The sequence below is a fragment of the Nomascus leucogenys genome, chromosome 16 (assembly GCF_006542625.1).
Source record: "Nomascus leucogenys isolate Asia chromosome 16, Asia_NLE_v1, whole genome shotgun sequence".
Classification (NCBI taxonomy): Eukaryota; Metazoa; Chordata; class Mammalia; order Primates; family Hylobatidae; genus Nomascus; species Nomascus leucogenys.
Window position 1 is genome coordinate 54,555,720 of NC_044396.1, and position 21,869 is coordinate 54,577,588.

At 43.4% G+C, this 21,869-nt stretch overlaps 1 pseudogene; it reads left to right on the plus strand.

Annotated features, from left to right (window-relative positions):
* Positions 1–16,232, plus strand: part of LOC105739713 — a 28,296-nt pseudogene extending 12,064 nt beyond the window's left edge.
* Positions 16,233–21,869: the final 5,637 nt, after the last annotated feature.

A 21,869-nucleotide genomic window follows, 5' to 3' on the forward strand; every position in this document is an offset into this window, starting at 1 on the left:
AGGCTGGAGTTCAGTGGTGTGATCTCAGCTCACCGCAACCTCCTCCTCCGGGTTCAAGCAATTCTCCTGCCACAGCCTCTCGAGTAGCTGGGATTACAGGCATGTGCCACCACGTCCAGCTAATTTTGTATTTTTAGTAGAGACGGGGTTTCGCCATGTTGGTCAGGCTCGTCTCGAACTCCCGACCTCAGGTGATCCGCCTGCCTTGGCCTCCCAACATGCTGGGATCACATGTGTGAGCCAACACCCGGCCCCAATATTGCTTTTAAATTCTCTCAGATTATCACTACACCCTTTCACCTTGGAGTAGTAAAGACAATTCTCAAAAACATGTATTTATTCTTTCTACAGATGTTTTGAGTACCTAATGTGTAAAACCCTGCACTCATTACTGTGGTCAGAGCCTATAACTTCTGTATTCCTGATTTTCCTTGGTATTTAGCAGAATCAGAACATCATACTTGTGATTAGCTAGAAACAAGGGCAGACAGACTAACCTAGTATTCTGTAATCAGAAATAGATGATGAGTTTTGCAGAAGGGAAATGACTAGGCAAAATAGGCGGGTGCACAAATGGCACCAGATGCTTTAATGAGTGGCTGTTTCCACAGACTAGAAATCGGTTTTATGGCCAGGCGCGGTGGCTCATGCCTGTAATCCCAGCACTTTGGGAGGCCAAGGTGGACGGATCACGAGGTCAGGAGATCAAGACCATCCTGGCCAACATCTCTACTAAAAATACAAAAATTAGCTGGGCGTGGTGGCATGTGCCTGTAATCCCAGCTACTAGGGAGACTGAGGCAGGAGAATCACTTGAACCAGGGAGTCAGAGGTTGCAGTGAGCCGAGAATGCACCACTGTACTCCAGCCTGGGGACAGAGCGAGACTCCATCTTAAAAAAAAAAAAAAAAAAAAAAAATTCAGTTTTATATGTGCAGTCTATAAAGGACCATTAGCCTAGCCTTGGTCTTTCAGCCATGTTCACACAGAAATACCAATCATTATGAGTAATGTCATTGTCAAATGCTGAGAATAATATTACAGGACATGGTTATTGAATCAACCAATAATTAAAGGTTGGCTCTGGCACCTCCCTTGAATTGGCTCAAGTTCTAGAGTTCCCATGCATAGGGAAATCAGTGGTGTATTATTTCAGTGATTAAGAGAAGAGGAAAAGGTCACACACCTTTTCTTTTTTTATCTTTTCTTCACTTCTTCTCTTTTTACTCTCTTTTCTCTATAGCTACCCAAAGAGGGAAGGTTAATGATTAAATGGAGACACAGGATTGGAAGGGATTGTCAAAAGACAAAGTTACAACAAATTTAGTTTTAGATCTTTTTTTTTTTTTTTTTGAGACGGAGTTTTGCCCTTGTCTGTCACCCAGGCTGGAGTGCAATGGTGCGATCTCAGCTCACTGCAACCTCCACCTCCTGGGTTCAAGCGATTCTCATGCCTCAGCCTACTGAGTAGCTGGGACTACAGGCACCGGCCACCACACCTGGCTAATTTTTGTATTTTTAGTGGAGACAGGGTTTCACCATATTGGCCAGGCTGGTCTCCAACTGTGACCTTGTGATCCGCCCACCTCAGCCTCCCAAAGTGCTGGGATAACAGGCGTGAGCTACCGTGCCTGGCCTCAGTTACCTATTTTTTTTTTTTTTTAGACAGAGTTTCGTTCTTGTTGCCCAGGCTGGAGTGCAATGGCGTGATCTTGGCTCACCGCAACCTCTGCCTCCTGGGTTCAAGCGATTCTCCTGCCTCAGCCTCCTGGGATTACAGGCATGTGCCACCACACCCAGCCAATTTTATATTTTTAGTAGAGACAGGGTTTCTCCACGTTGGTCAACCTGGTCTCAAACTCCCAACCTCAAGCGATCCACCCGCCTCGACCTCCCAAAGTGCTGGGATTACGGGCGTGAGCCACCACGCCCGGCCCAGATGGTACTCTTAAAAGAGGTAACTGAGCCGGGCGCCGTGGCTCACGCCCATAATCCCAGCACTTTGGGAGGCCGAGGCGGGTGGATTGCCTGAGCTCAGGAGTTCGCGACCAGCCTGGGCAACACGGTGAAACCCCGTCTCTACTAAAATACAAAAAATTAGCCAGGCATGGCAGTGGGTGCCTGTATTCCTGGCTACTTGGAGGCTGAGGCAGGAGAATTGCTTTAACCTGGGAGGCGGAGGTTGCAGTGAGCCGAGCTCGTGCCACTGCACTCCAGCCTGGGTGACAGAGCAAGACTCCATCTCAAAAAAGAGTGCCATCTGATTCCAGCAGGTCCCTAACTTTTTTTTTTTTTTGAGACAGAATCTCACTCTGTGGCACAGGCTGGACTGCAGTGGTATGATCTCGGCTCACTGCAACCTGTGCCTCCCAGGTTCAAGCAATTCTGTCTCAGCCTCCCAAGTAGCTGGGACTACAGGCATGCAGCATCATGACTGGCTAATTTTTGTATTTTTAGTACAGACGGGGTTTCCCTATGTTGGCCAGGCTGGTCTCAAACTCCTGACTTCGGGTGATCCTCCCACCTCAGCCTCCCAAAGTGCTGGGGTTACAGGCATGAGCCACTGTGCCCGACCAGGTCCCTAACTCTTATACATCCCAAAGCTTCAACCTGTCTGTGTCTACCTTCCACCCCTTTTCTGAGATCCTCTCTCATTTTCCTCTTGCTTTCCTCTGTTTCTCATGTTACAAAAATCAAAGCTCATCTTTTTCCTTGTCAGTTCCTTTAGTACTAAGCTGGGTCATTTCAATTGATCTATACTAAATGAAGGCAATGTTTCTTGACCTTAACGACAAGAAAATCCCCTTTAACAGAATTGTCAGGCCCACTTTTGAAGTGAATTTCATCCAAAATAAATGTAAAGCAAATCAAATCAATGTGTTAAAGGCAGCCTTGTAAACTAGGCCCCCCTCTCATTTTAATAAGCCCAATAAAAGGGGTTGTCTCCCCCAGTGCCTGGGAATCTCTAAAATATGGGTGAGATTTCATGTCAATAAGGGTCATTTGCATTAGGTCTTGCTCTGTTGCTCAGAGTGGACTGCAGTGGTGCGATCCCCAGTCACTGCAGCCTCAACCTTCTGGATTTAAGTGATTCTCCCACCTCAGCCTCCTGAATAGCTGGGACCACAGGTGGGCACCACCACACACAGCTAATCTTGTTTTTTTTTTTGTTGTTTAATCTTGTTTATTAGAAACAAGTTCTCACTATAATGCCCAGGCTGGTCTCAAACTCCTGGGCTCAAGAGATCCTCCTGCCTCAGCCTTCCAGGGTGTTGGAATTACAGGCATGAGTCACTGCTTGGCTGAAGTTGTTTTTTAAATGCTAAATGAACTTGCAAAAATGAGAATAAAAGGAGACTTTGAAGCTGTCCTTACAGGATTAACAAAAATTCTGTGACTCACACCTGTAATCCTAGCACTTTGGGACGCTGAGGCAGGCGAATCGCTTGAGTCCAGGAGTTCAAGACCAGCCTGGGCAACATGGTGAAAATCTATCTCTACAAAAAGATACAAAAATTAGCTGGGCATGGTGGTGCACGCCTGTAGTTCCAGCTACTCAGGAGGCTAAGACGGGAGGATTACTTGTGCCTGAGAGGAAGAGGCTGCAGTGAGCCGAGACTGTGCCACTGCACTGCAGCCTGGGCAACAGAAACAGTCCCTGTCTCAAAAAAATGAAATAAAATAAACACACACACACACACACACACACACACACACACACACACACAAAATAAACCAAAAATAACCAAACAAAAACTCTGGACAAAATGTATTTATAATTAAGCATGAATCAGGCTGCACTAATACTGAGCATTTGCATCCTGATTGTTCCTATGGATAGGATCTCTGACATTAGAATCATAAGGCTTTTAAGAATTGCTTAAGATGTTTTTCAGAACCTGAATTCCAGCCAAACAGCTGACATCAACCAGTTTGAAGACCCCCATAGAAGAATGAAATCATCATGAGAACAGTTTCTTCATCCCTGTCCCATGACTTCACTCTGCCATCTTCCGCCCACTCCCAAACTCTTAAAATCTCTAGCCCCAGACGGTCGGGCCTGGTGGCTCACGCCTGTAATCCCAGCACTTTGGGAGGCTGAGGTGGGCGGATCACGAGGTCAGGAGATCGAGACCATCCTGGCTAACACAGTGAAACCCTGTCCTTACTAAAAATAAAAAAAATTAGCCAGGTGTGGTAGCATGTGCCAGTACTTCTGGGCGCAGTGGATCACGCCTGTAATCCCAGCACTTTGGGAGGCAGAGGCGGGCAGATCACGAGGTCAGGAGATCAAGACCATCCTGGCTAACACGGTGAAACCCTATCTCTACTAAAAATACAAAAAATTAGCCGGGCGTGGTGGCGGGCGCCTGTAGTCCCACCTACTCGAGAGGCTGAGCCAGGAGAATGGCGTGAACCCGGGAGGCGGAGCTTGCAGTGAGCCAAGATTGCGCCACAGCACTCCAACCTGGGCGACAGAGCAAGACTCCGACTTAAAAAAACAACAACAACAACAAAAAAAAAACCCTCTAGCCCCAAACTTCTTGGGGAGATGGATTTGAGGTTTCCACTTGTTGCCTTGTTCAGTGGCCCTATGATGAACCCTCTTTCTCTGCTATAACATGGTGTCTCCACGTATTGACTTGTTGAGTGCATCAGGCAACAGACCTATTATGATTGCAATTTGGGGTGTTTTCCCTGGAATCTATTCCCTGGGGTGACTTCTGGTACTTTATAATTAACAGTAAGTGGAATAAAATACTTAATCCAGGAGATCTGTGATGAGGTTTATTGTGTAGGAAGGATGCCAACCAAATTTGGAACTCTTGTCCATATTCTAGATAGAGGAGTCTTTGCTCTGAAAAATCCAAAGACTCCCACATCTTGAATATGGAGAAAGAGGAAAAAAAAAAAAAAAAAAGAAGGAAGACTAGAACTGCATGAATTTCCATTTCTAGAACTATTAGGGTGATAACATAAAAATCTTGCAGCCAGACATGGTGGCTCATGCCTATAATCCCAGCACTTTGGGAGGCCAAGGCGGGGAGATCACTTGAGGTCAGGAGTTGGAGACCAGCTTGGCCAATGTGGGCATGGTGGGCGTGGTGGGTGCCTGTAATCCCAGCCACTCAGGAGGCTGAGGCAGGAGAATCGCTTGGACCTGGGAGGTGGAGGTTGCAGTGAGCCGAGATCACGCCACTGCACCCCAGCCTGGGCAGCAGAGTGAGACTCCATCTCAAAAAAAAAAAAAATCTTCCTGCTACAAACTTCTTTAAATGCTGGATAAAACACAACAAACATCCCTTTAATTGTGTAGCTGAGCCCCTGAGAAAGCAAGGGAAATCTCCAAAGGCCAAAATCAAAGCTGAAACTGGAAACTAGAGAGAGAGAAAGGATAAGGCTGCTGCTGCAGCAGCTCGGCTGTGGGTATTGGCCTCCATCTAGGTCATCAGGGCACTTGGGTTTTCATGACCACAAGGGGACAGTAGAGTAGGCATAGAGTTGGAACTGAGACCCCCTGCTTGTAGCTAAAAATTTTGAATGGGTATGCCCTTAGGGAAAGGAAGAACTAAAAAACATCCACTCACTAACACAGGGAAATGACAAGGAAGCTTGTCTGTTTCAGCTTAGACTTTAGATAGGGATAAAAAAAAAAGTCACATCTGATAATTTCACACTATGGCTTGCCCTCACATGAGTTTGGGGCTCAGTTTATTCTACTTCTGTGATTCGCACATCCTCAAGCTATGACATTAATATAGAATGTGGAGCTGAGCATGGTGGTGTGCACTTGTAATCCCAGCTATACAAGAGGCTCAGGCAGGAGGATCATTTGAGCCTAGGAGTTCGAGACGAGCCACCAGCAGCCTGGGCAACATAGGAAATTTCTGTCTCAAAACAAAACAAAACAAAACAAAAAAACAGGACTCTGGCAGAAGCACACATACACACACACACACACACACACACACACGTTTCTGAAAAACATACCTTCAACTCAGGTTGCACAAAGGCTGTCCTGGTAAAAGCCTGCTGAAGCTGAAGATGAAATTACAATAGAAGTTTAGTATTCACACTAAGTTCCAAGCAGAATACTTTTTTTTTTTTTTTTTTTGAGATGGAGTCTCACTCTGTCGCCCAGGCTGGAGTGCAGTGGTGCGATCTCGACTCACTGCAACCTCCGCCTCCTGAGCTCAAGCGATTCTCCTGCCTCGGAATCCCAAGTAGCTGGGATTACAGGTGCCCGCCACCATGCCTGTCTAATTTTTTATATTTAGTAGAGACGGGGTTTCACCATGTTGGCCAGGCCGGTCTCGAACTCCTGACCTCAAGTAATCTGCCTGCTTCGGCCTCCCAAAGTGTTGGGATTACAGGCGTGAGCCACTGCACCCGGCCCATAATAAATAAAATTAACTCTACACCTTGACATGTTGTAGAAAATTTCAAAACACCAAAAAGTATGAGCTAGAGAACAATTTACCTACAAAGGCTGACAAGAAAAGCAACAATAAAACCCAAAAGCTAATGGAATAATATCTTCAAAGTGCTGAGAAAAAATAACTGCCATCCTAGTTTACCTATCATGGTGGAGAAACAGTGAAGTATAGACATTTCAAGCATATGAGAGAGCTCACCATCAAGACAGCCTCACTGTAGGGACTACTCACAGAGGTATATTCAGAAGAAGGACACTGAACTCAGGAGAGAGCAACACTCAAGAAACAATGATGAACAAAGAAATCAGGAAACACCTGGGCAAATTCAACAAGTGTTAATTATAGAAAAGAACAATAAAAACAACATAACAATAAAAAGCGAGAGTAAACTATGGAACAATATGGAAGTGAGGGGGAATAATCCAAGTGAAGTCTCTCTACAGTCTAGTATGGTTTCAGAGAAGAGGAAAGCTATGGCAATGATGATTAACTTAGAAATCATCTAGTTACATGTGCTTACTTAAAATTTAAGGGTAACCACAAAAGTAATAGAAATTCAGTGAATGGCTTCTAAACCAGAAGAGAGGAAAATGGATGGTGGTTACAGAGAGGAGAAAAAGAATTTTACCAGGATAGTTTGGAAGGAATTTTCCACACCCAGACTGGTCCATGCACATGGAGGAGTCCAGGCTGTGAAGAGGGGAAACTTATTCTTAAATGACAATGAATCCAGAATGGGTCTTCCAAGAGACCAGTCAATGGAATTCCAGGAAAGTCAAGAAGCCTGAGTAGGGACACAAATGCCTGAGCGCAGGAGTTAAGCATGGGATGGATGAACACTTAGTGGCTAAGGTTGTCCTGGAAAGCTGTTTCTCCAAGCTGTTTGCAGTCCATTCAATTAGCGTTTGAAATGTATGTGCTATCTACTATTTTCTATTACACTTCAAAAGTAGCATTTAATTCTGATTTTAAAATAATATATATCAAATGTAGAACATTCTAGAAATTCAGAAAATCTAAAGAATAATTCACCTTCTTAATGTAATTATATGGTTAGAGCATCTCTACTATATTTTAAGTGTTACACCAACTCAGCAATATGTCCTGAAAACTACCTCCTGTGGAACTTTGCATTCAAATGCAGTGAGAGAGGAAATTCCTGCAGTAACTCCACCTTATCCCAGGAGGTGCCTCCCAACCTCCATTGTGAGTAGAAAAGCAGAAAAACAAAGGGTCATAATTCAGAGGAAGAGTTTAGCCATCTCAGTAAAATCTGAGGGTTTTGAACTGGAAATCAAGTTCACAAAGGCAGAGAGCCTTTCCACGTCCTAATCGCACAAGGAAAATAAAAATAATGTAAAAAAAATGTAAATAAAAACATTACATTGTTCATGCAGTCTTCTCTTAGTGTGTGTTCTCTTAAATACAGTATTCCAGTTTCATACTGATTTTTCCGCCTATTATAAACAACAGTTCTATGCTAGGTCGTTTGTGGTCCATTTATCACTTGATTTGTTTAGTTTTCTGATGAGACATTTTGCTACCTACAGAAGTGATTATCAATGCTATCCTAACCTAAACAGAGATGATTGTACCTAGTGCACTGAGTTACTTGAAATACAAATAAACTTATTTTATGTATATAACCTGGCATTTAATTAATATAAATGTCATCCTTCTTCTGGTAATCTAGAGATGGTTGGCAAGCTGAATCCAGGCAGTATAGATTTTGCTGGATTCACACGGTTTTTGTTTGTGTGTTTGTTTGTTTGTTTAATTTAATATTTATTTATTTTGAGACAGAGTTGTGCTCTGTTGCCCAGGCTGGAATGCAGTGGCACAATCTCAGCTCACTGCAACCTCCACCTCCCGGGTTCAAGAGATTCTTCTGCCTCAGTATCCTGAGTAGCTGGGATTATAGGAGCCTGCCACCACACCCAGCTAATTTTTGTATTTTTTAGTAGAGACAGGGTTTCATCATATTGGCCAGGCTGGTCTCGAACTCCTGACTTCATGATCCTCCTGCCTCGGCCTTCCAAAGTGCTGGGATTACAGGCGTGAGCCACTGTGCCCAGCTGACTAATTTTATTTAACTCCACAAGTGCCAACTGCCAGGTTTTGTTTCGTTTTTATTTTGTTTTTTTGAGACAGAGTCTCACTCTGTCGCCCAGGCTGGAGTGCAATGGTGCTATGTCGGCTAACTGCAACCTCTGCCTTCTGGGTTCAAGGGATTCTCCTGCCTCAGCCTCGCAAGTAGCTGGGATTACAGGCGTGCATCACCATGCCTGGTCAATTTTTTATATTTTTAGTAGAGATTGGGTTTCACCATGTTGACCAGGCTGGTCTCGAATTCCTGACCTCAAGTGATCCATTCTCCTCAGCCTCCAAAAGTGTTGGGATTACAGGCGTGAGCCACCACGCCTGGTAGGTTTTTGTTTTAAATTGAATTTTGCTAAATTAAAAATCAGGAGATGCCACACAAAAATTCCTATATCCAAAATCACTTAAAATTTTTGGAGATCATGTCACCCACATTCCCATCTGTCAAAGCTGTCCCTTTCTAATGGAATTTACACTCCCAGTTGGTTCCTGTCTCTGTGCTCTCATACCAGGCCACCCTCATTTACTGTGTCCTGTACCTGGCCCTTGTAGGCAGATGACTTTGACACTAATCTTGTATTTCCTATCCTGAATTATTGCCTAAAATAATCACTCAAAAACTCAATATTTATGGCAAAACAGTCTTATTTAAGTACACATAAGTTACAAAATGTCAAAAACTAAAGTCCCCTACTATGTGTGACATTTCATTTTATCTAGTTACTTAAGGTTACAATACCAAATATTTTAACCTTTAATATTAATAATTAACCCATGAATTATACAAGTTGTAACTGATTTGCAGTTATTCTAAATTTTATTTCTAGATGCTGCTGCCTGTTTCCTATTAGTGACAACCCACCTCCTAATCACGTCCTGCTTCAAACAAGGTAACATCACAAGACAGGCTCCGAAATTATAACTGTTTGAATATTCTTAATCTTCAGCAACTTCAATAACTCCCCAAAGTATACATAATCAGAGAATTAACTTTTATACCTTTTGGGTATTGTTTGCTTGAACCATAAAGCAGAGCTCTTTCTGGGTGTTTGGTTCTGATGCATTTTGGTTAGTTTTTAATTTTTTATTACTACAACTCTAATTTTCTTACACAATTATCTACCTCTAATAGGTTTCATTTAAAAAGGCATGTAACTGATTAAACTAATTTTATACTGCTGGCCTATTTGCTTTGTTTTAGCCAGAGTTTGGCAGACTTTGTAGACAAAATGAAATCTTGCTCTAAAACTTTTAACACTTAAATAAGCATAATACACTCGATTTTTGCTCTGCCGAAAATCTTCACACTAATGCTCTAATGCAATTGAGTGGTGGAAAACAATATACACAGTTTTTTTCTCAAAGGGATTCGGAAGTCACTCAAAATTAATTCCCCGCTGATGAGCAGAGAAGAATCTCTCAAGAAGAATTTCTCAAAAGCACGTGGAAAATTTTCATGACATCTGCAGAGTATAAGACAGTATTTAAAAAGTCATCGGGGGCCGGGCATGGTGGTTCACACCTGTAATCCTGGCAGTTTGGGAGGCCAAGGCACGAGGATCACTTGAAGTCACGAGTTCGAGATCTGCCTGGCCAACATGGTGAAACCCCATCTCTACTAAAAAAATTATCTGGGCACGGTGGTGGGCACCTGTAATCTCAGCTACTCAGGAGGTTGAGGCAGGAGAATCGCTTGAACCTGGGAGGCAAAGGTTGCAGTGAACCAAGATTATGGCACTGTGCTCCAGCCTGGGTAACACAGCAAGACTCCATCTGAAAAAAAAAAAAAAAAAAGTAATTGAATATCATTGAACTTACTTTGAAACAGACTGTGTACCCATAATCTAGAAAACTACATTTTCTGAGTCAGTCACTAAAAATTTCAAAGGCCGTTTTTGTACTGCCTCTCAAAATTTTTATTTTGCTCTTCTTTATTTTTCAGTCTGTCTTCTTCAACTTCCCTTTTTCTTTTCCCTTTTTTGAGACAGAGTCTCTCTGTTGCCGAGGCTGGAGTGCAGTGGTGCAATCTTGGCTCACTGCAACCTCCGCCTCCCAGGCTTAAGCAGGTCTCCTGCCTCAGCCTCCCCAGTAGCTGGGATTACAGGCGCCCACCACCACACCTGGCTGAATTTTGCATTTTTAGTAAGACAAGGTTTGACCGTGTTGGCCAGGCTGGTCTCGAACTCCTGACCTCAGGTGATCTGCCCGCCTCGGCCTTCTGAAGTCCTGGGATTACAGGCGTGAGCCACTGCACCCAGGCCCTTTCTCCTGCTTTTCTCATGCAGGTTACCTGCTTTGCCCCTAAAGCATTTTTTTGTTTTGTTTTGAGACAGAGTCTCGCTGTGTCGCCCAGCCTGGAGTGCAGTGGCGCGATCTCGGCTCACTGCAAGCTCTGCCTCCCGGGTTCCCGCCATTCTCTTGCCTCAGCCTCCCGAGTAGCTGGGACTACAGGCGCCCGCCACCGTGCCTGGCTAACTTTTTTTGTATTTTTTAGTAGAGACGGGGTTTCACCGTGTTAGCCAGGATGGTCTTGATCTCCTGACCTCGTGATTCGCCCGCCTTGGCCTCCCAAAGTGCTGGGATTACAGGCATGAGCCACTGCCCCTGGCCTTGCCCCTAAAGCATTTCAGTTTCCAGCCCCTGAAACAGTAACAACCTGAGATGCTGTAGACAGGAATGTATCAGCTCAGTGATTCAGGGACTTATATGCAGTGGGGAGACTGTTTCAGATCCTACCCCACCTGGAAACGAAAAATTTCTGTGAAAATTCATGGCAACCACCGGGTCATGGTGGCTCACACCTGTAATCCCAGCACTTTGGGAGGCCCAGGCGGGTAGATCACCTGAGGTCAGGAGTTCAAGACCAGCCTGGCTAACATGGTGAAACCCTGTCTCCACTAAAAATACAAAAATTAGTCGGGTGTGGTGGTGCATGCCTCTAATCCCAACTACTCGGGAGGCTGAGGCAGGAGAATTACTTGAACCTGGGAGGCGGAGTTTGCAGTGAGCCGAAATACCAGTGTACTCCAGCCTGGGTGACAGAGCAAGACTCTGCCTCAAAAAAAAAAAAAAAAAAATTGTGGCAACCTCCTCACAGGTATAACATAGAGAGCTGTAGCTGGAGAGCTACAGGTCAGCACGGTAAGGAAAGCTCCCCCACCACGATAGGCACCTTTCCACCGAGTGCACAAAGTGAAAGACCCCACTGCGCAAGCCTGGGACAACAGGGGTTTAGAGCTTTTGAAAAGCATTTGATGATTCACTATTTTACGGGAAAAGCCCTCTTTCCAGAGGCAATCAAGATGGATAGTTTGCCTGTTAATCAAAAGACTTGCTTACAGCATGGAGTTTTTGGGAAAATAAAAAATAAAAGACACATAGATATACCAGATACATTTTATTTTAACTCAAAACATAAAAGCATGTATAACATATAAACACCAGTCTTTAAATGTAGAGCAAAATCTTTTCTTTTAGCATGGATCAATAGGTTGCAATTATGAGCTGTCTTTCCTGCATAAGCCAGACCCATGATGCCCTTGATAAGGCAATCAGATGGCAGGGATTCCTCTTACTCAGACTTTTTGTTCTATTTAGGCCATCAACTGATTGCATGAGACTCACCCATACTGGGGAGGGTAATCGGCTTTACCCAGTCTACCAATTCAAATGTAAATCTCAACCAGAAACATCCTCACAGATACACCCAGAATGATGTTTGATCAAATATCTAAACACCCTGTGTCCAAGTCGACTGGCACATAAAATTAATCACCACAGTTACTAATTAAAAACAGAGATGCCTATGCTGAATTCAAAGAAAGATGTTTATATAAAAGACGCATTTAAAACAGAAAGAGAAGTTAGAAATAGAAAGATAAAAACAGATACATACCAGGCAATCATGAGAAGTTAAGTGGCTGGGTGCGGTGGCTCACGCCTGTAATCCCAGCACTTTGGGAGGCTGAGGCAGGTGGATCACGAGGTCGGGAGATCGAGACTATCCTGGCTACGATGGTGAAACCCCGTCTCTACTAAAAAATACAAAAAATTAGCCAGGCGTGGTGGCGGGCACCTGTAGTCCCAGCTACTCGGGAGGCGGAGGCAGGAGAATCGCTTGAACCCGGGAGGCGGAGCTTGCAGTGAGCCGAGATCATGCCACTGCACTCCAGCCTGGGCGACTGAGTGAGACTCCATCTCAAAAAAATAAAATAAAATAAAATAGCATTAAAAATAAATTAAAAGAAAGCCAAGGGAGCCATTTTTTTTTCTTTCAGACAGAGTCTCTGTTGCCCAGGCTGGTGCGATCTTGGCACACTGCAACCTCCACCTCCTGGTTTCAAGTGATTCTCCTGCCTCAGCCTCACAAGTAGCTGGGATTACAAGCGTCCGCCCCCACACCTGGCTAATAATAGATTAATCACATTTCATCTATTGGCCAGATAATGATTCACCTTCCATGAGAATGATTCAGCTTCCACTTGGGAAGCTATAGAAAGCTTGAAGTTCGACCGGGCGCGGTGGCTGACGCCTGTAATCCCAGCACTTTGGGAGGCCGAGGTGGGCAGATCACGAGGTCAGGAGATCGAGACCATCCTGGCTAACACGATGAAATCCCGTCTCTACTAAAAATACAAAAAATTAGCCGGGCGTGGTGGTGGGCGCCTGTAGTCCCAGCCACTGAGGCAGGAGAATGGCGTGAACCCGGGAGGCGGAGCTTGCAGTGAGCCGAGATGGCGCCACTGCACTCCAGCCTGGGCGACAGAGCGAGACTCCGACTCAAAAAAAAAAAAAAAAAAAGCTTGAAGTTCATAAAATTATGTGATAGGCAGTATCAATGCAAACTTGCTGCAAATTACAAAGCATCTTAGGTAAATTGCAAAGCTTTAAGGATACAATTTTGGTGGGATATGGACTTCAAAGAATGCAATATTCTGTTACTTATTGTTCTCTCCCACTTAAAAGAAAATCAGTCATGAAGAACTTCTGATGGGAAATTGCTTTGACAATTTTTAGGAAGCACTGAAAATTTTCAGAAAGCATGAAACAATTGAAGTTTATTTTAAAACATTGCAACTTGAGAGTACACATTTATTTATTTATTTATTGAGACGGAGTCTTGCTCTGTTGCCAGGCTGGAGTAGAGTGGCACGATCTCGGCTCACTGCAACCTCCGCCTCCCGGGTTCAAGTGATTCTCCTGCCTCAGCCTCCCGAGTAGCTGGGACTACAGGCGAGCGCCAGTATGCCTAGCTAATTTTTGTATTTTTAGTAGAGACAGGGTTTCACCACGTTGGCCAGGTTGGTCTCAATCTCTTGACCTCGTGATCCACCCGCCTCGGCCTTTCAAAGTGCTGGGATTACAGGCATGAGTCACCATGCCCGGCCTGATATTTGTGGTAAAACTACTGCTAATAGATTACCTTCACTCATTCTAGACAAGTTGAAAAGAGTAAGACATTCTTAGGTGAAAATATTTCATTTTTCTTGGAAAACAGCACTTTTTTTGTTGTTGTTGTTGTTAAACAGGGTCTCTCTTTCTCTTTTGCCCAGGCTAGAGTGCAGTGGCACAATCTTAGCTCACTACACCCTCAACCTCCTGGGCTCAAGAGATCCTCCCTCTTTAGCCTCTTGAGTAGCTGGGACTACAGGTGCACACCACCCCACCTGGCTAATTTTTAAATATTTTTTTGTAGAGACAGGTTTTCACTATGTTGCCCAGGCTGGTCCGGAACTCCTGGGCTCAAGTGATCCACCCACCTTAGCCTCCCAAAGTGCTGGGATTACAAGTGTGAGCCATCGTGGCCAGCCAGCACTTGCTTTTAAGAGTTTATTTCATCTGATAATAAAAATCATTTTTTGGTGTCCATGAATTGATTTCTATAAATATAGAAACTCACAATCATTGAAATGATAAAAACAGGATAGTTGAAGGACATCATAAATAAGATTATTTTCCTCAACTTATTCAATACTGTATTATAAGACTGATAGTACAAAGAAAAAACTATTGGTTTATGCAAGATGACCACAGAAAATATCAAAGACTACTTTTTTTTAAGAGGTTACAAGACGTTTTCTTATTATGTAATCTAATCGATACTGACATCAATGCTACAAGATAGGTTGGGCAAGCATTTAGCATCCTTCATTATTTCCTTTTCCTTTTAGTTGATACATAATAACTGTACAAATTTATGGGTTCAGAGTGATATTACAATACATGTATATAATGTGTAACAATCAAATCAGGGTAATTAGCATGTAGATCACCTCAAATATTTATCATTTCTTTCTGCTGGGAATATTCAAAATCTTCTCTTCTAGCTCTTTGAACATATACACGAAATTATTGTTAACCAGCCGGACGTGGTGGTGCGTGCCATAGTTCCAGCTACTTGGGACACTGAGGCAGAAGACTAGCTTCAGCCCAAGAGTTGCTGGGCAACACAGACCGTCTCCCTTTAAAGAAAAAAAAATTGGCAGGTGTGGTAGTTCATGCCTGTAATCCCAGTATTTTGGGAGGCTGAGGCCGGTGTATGGCTTGAGCTCAGGAGTTTGAGACCAGCCTGGACAACATGGCAAAACCCCGTCTTTACAAAAAATACAAAAAAAAAAAAAAAAATTAGCTGGGCATATCTGTGAGTGCCTGTAGTCCCAGCACTCAGGAGGCTGAGCCAAGAAGATCACTTGAGCCCAGGAGGTTTGTGCTGCAATGAGCCATGATCACGCCACTGCACTCCCGCCTAGGTGACAGAACGAGACCCTGTCTCAATAAAATAAAATAAAATAAAATAAAATAAAATAAAATAAAATAAATTTTTTTTAATTTAAATTATTGGAGGTCTCTACTTGCAGGGCAATGTGAGAGCAGAGTACTATCGGTGGCAGTGGGAGCACTTAGAAAGTTCCTTCCACTCTTTGACAAAGTATTGGTTGAAAGAAGTGTCACTGAAGCTGTAACCAAAGGGGGCATTATGCTTCCAGAAAAATCTCAAGGAAAGCTGTTGGATCAGGCTCTAAAGGAAAGGGTGAAGAAATTCAACCAGTTAGTGTGAAAGTTGAAGATAAAGTTTTCCCACAACATGAAGGCACCAAAGTAGTTCTAGATGACAAGGATTATTTTTTTTCCTTCCTTCCCTCCCTCCCTTCCTTCCTTCCTTCCTCCCTTCCTTCCTTCCTTCCTCTTTCCCTCTTTCTTTTCTTTTCCTTTTTCTTTTTTCTTTTCTTTTCTCTTCTCGTCTCTTCTCTCCTTCCTTCCTTCCTTCCTTCCTTCCTTCCTTCCTTCCTTCCTTCCTTCCTTCTTCCCGTCCTTCCTTCCTTCCTTCCTTCCTTCTTCCCTTCCTTCCTTCCATTTGACAGGGTCTCACTGTATCACCCAGGCAGGAAGGAGTGCAGTGGCACAGTCACAGCTCACTGCAGCCCTCAACCTCCCAGGCTCAAGCAATCCTCCCACCTCAGCCTCTCGAATACCTGGAACTACAGGTGCACACCACCACACCCAGCAAATTTGTGTATTTTTTGTAGAGATGGGGTTTCACCATGTTGCCCAGGCTGGTCTTGAACTCCTGGGCTCAAGCCACCCCCTTGGCTTCCCAAAGTGCTGGGATTACAGGTATCAGCCATCATGCTGGGCCCTGCCAAGAAGTATTTCTTATTTAGAGATGGTGACATTCTTGGAAGATATGTAGACTGAAATAAATCACTCCTGAAATGCATCAACATGAAGCTGCCCATTCCAATGAAGTTCTGAAACCTTTCATCATGTAAGTAGTTTCCATGTCTGTCTTTTATAATAAACTAATGACAGCTAAAGTGAATAAATAAAATAAATTATTGTTAACCATACTCATCCTACAGTGCTATAGATCACTAGAACTTTATTCCTTTTCTCTATCTGGAATTTTGTACTTGTTAACCAATCTCTCCCTACCTTACCTTCTTCTTTACCCTTCCCATCCTCTAATAACAACAGTTCTGCTCTCTGTTTCTATGGGCTCATTTATTTATTTATTTTTTAGCTCCCACATATGAGTGAGAACACATGGTATTTATCTTTCTGTGCCTGACTTATTTCACTTAACATAGTGTCCTCCACCCTCATCCATGTTGTTGCAAATGACAGAATTTCATTTTTTTTTTTTTTTTGAGATGGAGTCACGTTCTGTCACCCAGGCTGGAGTGCAGTGGCACGATCTCTGCTCACCACAACCTCTGCCTCCTGGGTTCGAGCAATTCTTCTGCCTCAGCCTCCTGAGTAGCTGAGATTACAGGCACGCACCACCACGCCTGGCTAATTTTTGTATTTTTAATAGAGACGGGGTTTCATCATGTTGGTCAGGCTGGTCTCAAACTCCTGACCATGTGATCCGCCCACCTCGGCCTCCCAAAGTGCTGGGATTACAGGCTGAATTTCATTGTTTTTTATGGCTGAATAGTATTCCATTGTGTATATATACCACATTTTCTTTATCCATTTATCTGTTAATGGATATTTCTAGGTAGATTCCATATCTTGGCTATTGTGATAATGCTGCAATAAACATGGGGGTGGGCGGTGCAGATATCTCTTTGATAAACTGATTTCCTTTCCTCAAAGACTACCTTTTTTTTTTTTTTTTTTTTGAGACAGGGTATTGGTCTATTGCCTAGGCTGGAGTGCAGTGGTGTGATCTCAGCTCACTGCAGCCTTGACCTCCTGGGCTTAAGGGGTTGTCCTGCCTTAGCCTCCTGAGTAGTTGGGACCACAGGTATATACGAATACACGTGGTTAATTTTTGTATTTTCAGTAGAGACTGGGTTTTATCATGTTGCCCAGGCTGGTCTTGAATTCCTGGGCTCAAGCTATCCACCCACCTCAGTCTCCCAAAGTCTTGGGATTACAAGCATGAGCCACCACAGCTGGCCAAGACACTCTTTGAAAGTAGTCTTTTGCCAGGCATAGTGGCTCACGCCTGAAATCCCAGCATTTCAGGAGGCCGACGTGGGCAGATTACTTGAAGTCAGAAGTTCAAGACCAGCCTGACCAACATGGTGAAACCCTGTCTCTACTAAAAATACAAAAATTAGATGGGCACTGTGGCGTGTGCCTGTAATCCCAGCTACTTGGGAGGCTGAAGCAGGAGAATCGCTTGAACGTGGGAGGCAGAGGTTGCAGTGAGCCAAGATCATGCCACTGCGCTCCAGCCTGGGGGACAGAGTGAGACTCTGTCTCAAAAAAAAAAAAAAAAAAAAGAGAGGGTGTCTTATTGATGATGAAGACATGGCCAAGACTAGCTCTCCAGAGTTATATAATTATTTGCAGGAAATCAGAGTCAATATGAATAAGACACAAGATTTTGCCTAAGATACTGCTGCTAACATGAGTGAAAAGTTAACAGTGTTGTAGTCAAGTGTATGTAAGAAAAGTCAAGACTGTTACTCTATGTGGTCTTGTCACACTTATCCTCTAAATTAGTCATATGAGGTCTAGAAGGAAATGAAAGAACATCACAATTTTCTAGTTTCAATTTTTTATATTCTACTTCTCCTGTACCTGTGAAGATACTGACAGTATAAAATAGTTTATAAGCCTGGGCAATCTGGTGAAACCCCATCTCTACAAAACCTTAAAAAAAATTAGCTGGAGCCGGGCGCGGTGGCTCACGCCTGTAATCCCAGCACTTTGGGAGGCCAAGGCGGATGGATCACAAGGTCAGGAGATCGAGACCATCCTAGCTAACACGATGAAACCCATCTCTACTAAAAATACATAAAATTAGCCGGGCATGGTGGCAGGTGCCTGTAGTCCCAGCTACTCGGGAGGCTGAGGCAGAAGAATGGGGTGAACCCGGGAGGCGGAGCTTGCAGTAAGCCGAGATTGCACCACTGCACTCCAGCCTGGGCGACAGAGCGAGACTCTGTCTCAAAAAAAAAAAAAAAAAAATTAGCTGGGATGGTGGTGCGCACCTGTAGTCTCAGATACTCAGAAGGCTGAGGCAGGATAGCTTGAGCCTGGAAGGTGGAGGTTGCAGTGAGCTGAGATCGCACCACTGCACTCCAGCCTGGGCAGCAGAGCAAGACTCTGTCTCAAAAAATAAAATAGAATAGAATAAAATAGTTTATAAATGTAGTTGAAAGTGTAACATGCTAGAAGATGTGTAATTCTTTCTAAACCTATAGAATTTGTCATCATAGTTCATTATATAGTTCACTACTGTGGGGAACTTCTAGAGATTATTCAAAGACTCCCAAGCTTTTGCAATCAGCTCTTTAATTACACAGGTAACTAGTGAATTGAGCAGTTTGCTGGAATAGATTTTCAAATTTTACTTTCTGCTTGCTTAAATGGTCTTTATCACATGAAAAGTAAGTATGTGGTTTGATAATACACAATTGTTATTGTTCATACTTTAAGATTTCTAAAATAGTTTACCATTGATGAAAATGAAATAAAGTATACTCTATTATTTTGAATAAAAATGTCTGCCTTTGCTTTTGTTGGGTCTAGCTTAATTTTTAAAATATTGAAAAAGAAAAGAAAGTACACTATGACTAAATTTTCATGCCCCGTGATCTTTCATTGCTAATGCAATTGGATACCAACTCTCGGTGCTTCTAATGAGGGAAGATTGTGCCAATGAGAACCTGACTCCAACAAAGCTGAAAAAACAGCTGACATCTCCATATCCTGAAATATATCTCAGACAGTGTGGATTCATGAGAAGGATCCCGTCTGGGGAAGACTAGAATCTGGTCAAATGGATTCATCCCCAAATCAAGAACCTTATTTGGATGCATCTTATAAGATTTTTTTTTTTTTTTTTTGAGAAGAGTTTTGCTCTTGTCACCTCAGGCTGGAGTGCAATGGCGTGATCTCAGCTCAGTGCAACCCCCACCTCCGGGGTTCAAGCAATTCTCCTGCCTCAGCCTCCTGAGCAGCTGGGATTACAGGCGCACGCCACCACGCCCTGCTAATTTTGTATTTTTAGTAGAGACCAGGTTTTGCCATGTTGGCCAGACTAGTCTCAAACTCCTGACCTCAGGTGATCCACCTGCCTCGGCCTCCCAAAGTGCTGGGATTACAGGCATGAGCCACCATGCCCGGCCGCATCTTATAAGATGTCTTATCCCATTACCAAGCCAAACAATCTCTGTGTGATTGGAGAGATGTTGGTGAAAGCACATGTCTTGAAATTGGTCTCTTTGAGGACTTGAAGCTGAGGCAGAATATTTCCATTGGTGTCACCCACTCCAAAATGTGTAATATTCCTTTCTTTTATTTTATATGTATAATATTTCTTATGTTTTAAAGCAGATCTTTGAATAATTGAAAGTGATACTCTTTCTCTGCAGCATGGAAAAGAACAAAACTACAGACATTTGTTTGTGACTTTCTGGGTCTTGTGCATTATTTGCATACTGACCAATGCCCTCTAAATAAAAACAAAAATGAAAACAAAAACGATATTTTGTGAGGCCATTTTGGAAAATATAGACACTACTAACTTCTTCAAAACTGCGAAAAGCCTTTGCCAAGTACACACTGATGGAAAGAAAACTCTGGCTCAGGTTCTAGGAGGGACCCCTTTGAGGTGTGGCAGCCCATCCAGTCATACTGCCTCTTATTTTTTTATTTTTATTTTATTTATTTATTTTTTGAGACAAAGCCTAGCTCTGTCACCCAGGCTGGAGTATAGTGGCGTGATCTCAGCTCACTGCAACCTCCACCCCCCAGGTTCAAGTGATTCTCCTGCCTCAGCCTCCCGAGTAGCTGGGATTACAGGCATGTGCCACCATGCCCGGCTAATTTTTTTTTTGTATTTTTATTAGAGACAGAGTTTTACCATGTTGGCCAGGCTGGTCTCGAACTCCTGGCCTCAAGTGATCCACCCGCCTCAGCCTTTCAAAGTGCTGGGATTACAGGCGTGAGCCACTGCACCCGGCCCCACACTGCCTTTTAGAGGAAAGCAGCTCTGCATGTTGGCCGGTGTGCATTGGTGTCAAAGACCCTGTCAACAGCCTCAACCACATTGTCTACTGCTGTGGATATCTTCGACTTCCTCCAAGCCAGATACTCGAATCACCATCTTTTCAAGAGGTTTTGTCAAGTAATAGTAGCACAATATCATCAACCAGGGTAAGACAAGGTGATGAAGTCCTTATTGAACTTGAAGAGAAGCTCGTGTGTATACTTAAGAAAAAAAAAAATGCCAATTTTCCAAACAGTTCTACTGGAGGAGTTCACTTACTGCTTGGTTTGTTAGGTAGATAGTTTGGTTGTACCGAAAGAAGAAAATCTTCCAGTTCAGGTCCTGGAATCACAAATATATTTCTGGTGCAAACAAAAACAAAAACAGAACTACAAACTCTTTTGGCTAAGCCTATATACTTGGAAGAATAACTTGGAAGGACAAAGCTTCAGACTTTTCATCACTGAAGCAGATTCTTCTGCAGGCTGGAACTGAGTGTGACAAAGACACTTTCTCGATTTCTCTGCAGTCAGGAAACTGTGGTAACAGGAAAACCCTCGGAATACTTTGGAGTGTTACTTCTGTTTCAACAATCTTCAAGTGGAAAGTGAATCCGTAATCCCTTCCCTGTTGACAAAGACAGCAGTAATGAGGCCAGTACTGCCAAAAATGACTTCATTGACTTGAGAACAAAGGAAATGAAATAACAGGAATTGAACTCAGAGAGTTGTAGAGGATCCTGATGTTCTAATTTTTTTTTTTTGAGATGGAGTCTCGCTCTGTCACTCAGGCTGGAGTGTAGAGGCGCCATCTCGGCTTGCTGCAACCTCCACCTCCCGGGTTCAAGCAGTTCTCCCACTTCAGCCTCCTGAGTATCCGGGATTACAAGTGCTCGTCACCACGCCCTGCTAAGTTTTGTATTTTTTAGTAGAGATGGGTTTTCGCCATGTTGGCCAGGCTGGTCTGGAACTTCTGACCTCAGGTGATCTGCCTGCCTCGGCCTCTCAAAGTGCTGGGATTACAGGCGTGAGCCACCATGCCTGGCCGATCCTGGTGTTCTTGATCCAAGCCCATCCTCAACTGGTCACCGGACCACAGATTCCATTTACAAACACAGACCTTCGTGAGGCAGGGTTTCAACACTCATTTCCATCAAAGCAAGACTAAAGTCAATTCTATGGTAATGAACATATTTGTCTTATTTTTTTAAAAGATCACACAACTTATTAAACCAAAGGGGCAGCATTGTTTTTGTTGAAATTACTTTTGAGCAGAATTAAAATTTACTTTTTGTTCTATTTTTCTCTATTTGTACAACTTGTATTTATTTTAATTTTAATTAAACATTAAAATTAATGTATTTTATTTATATTCATTTAATT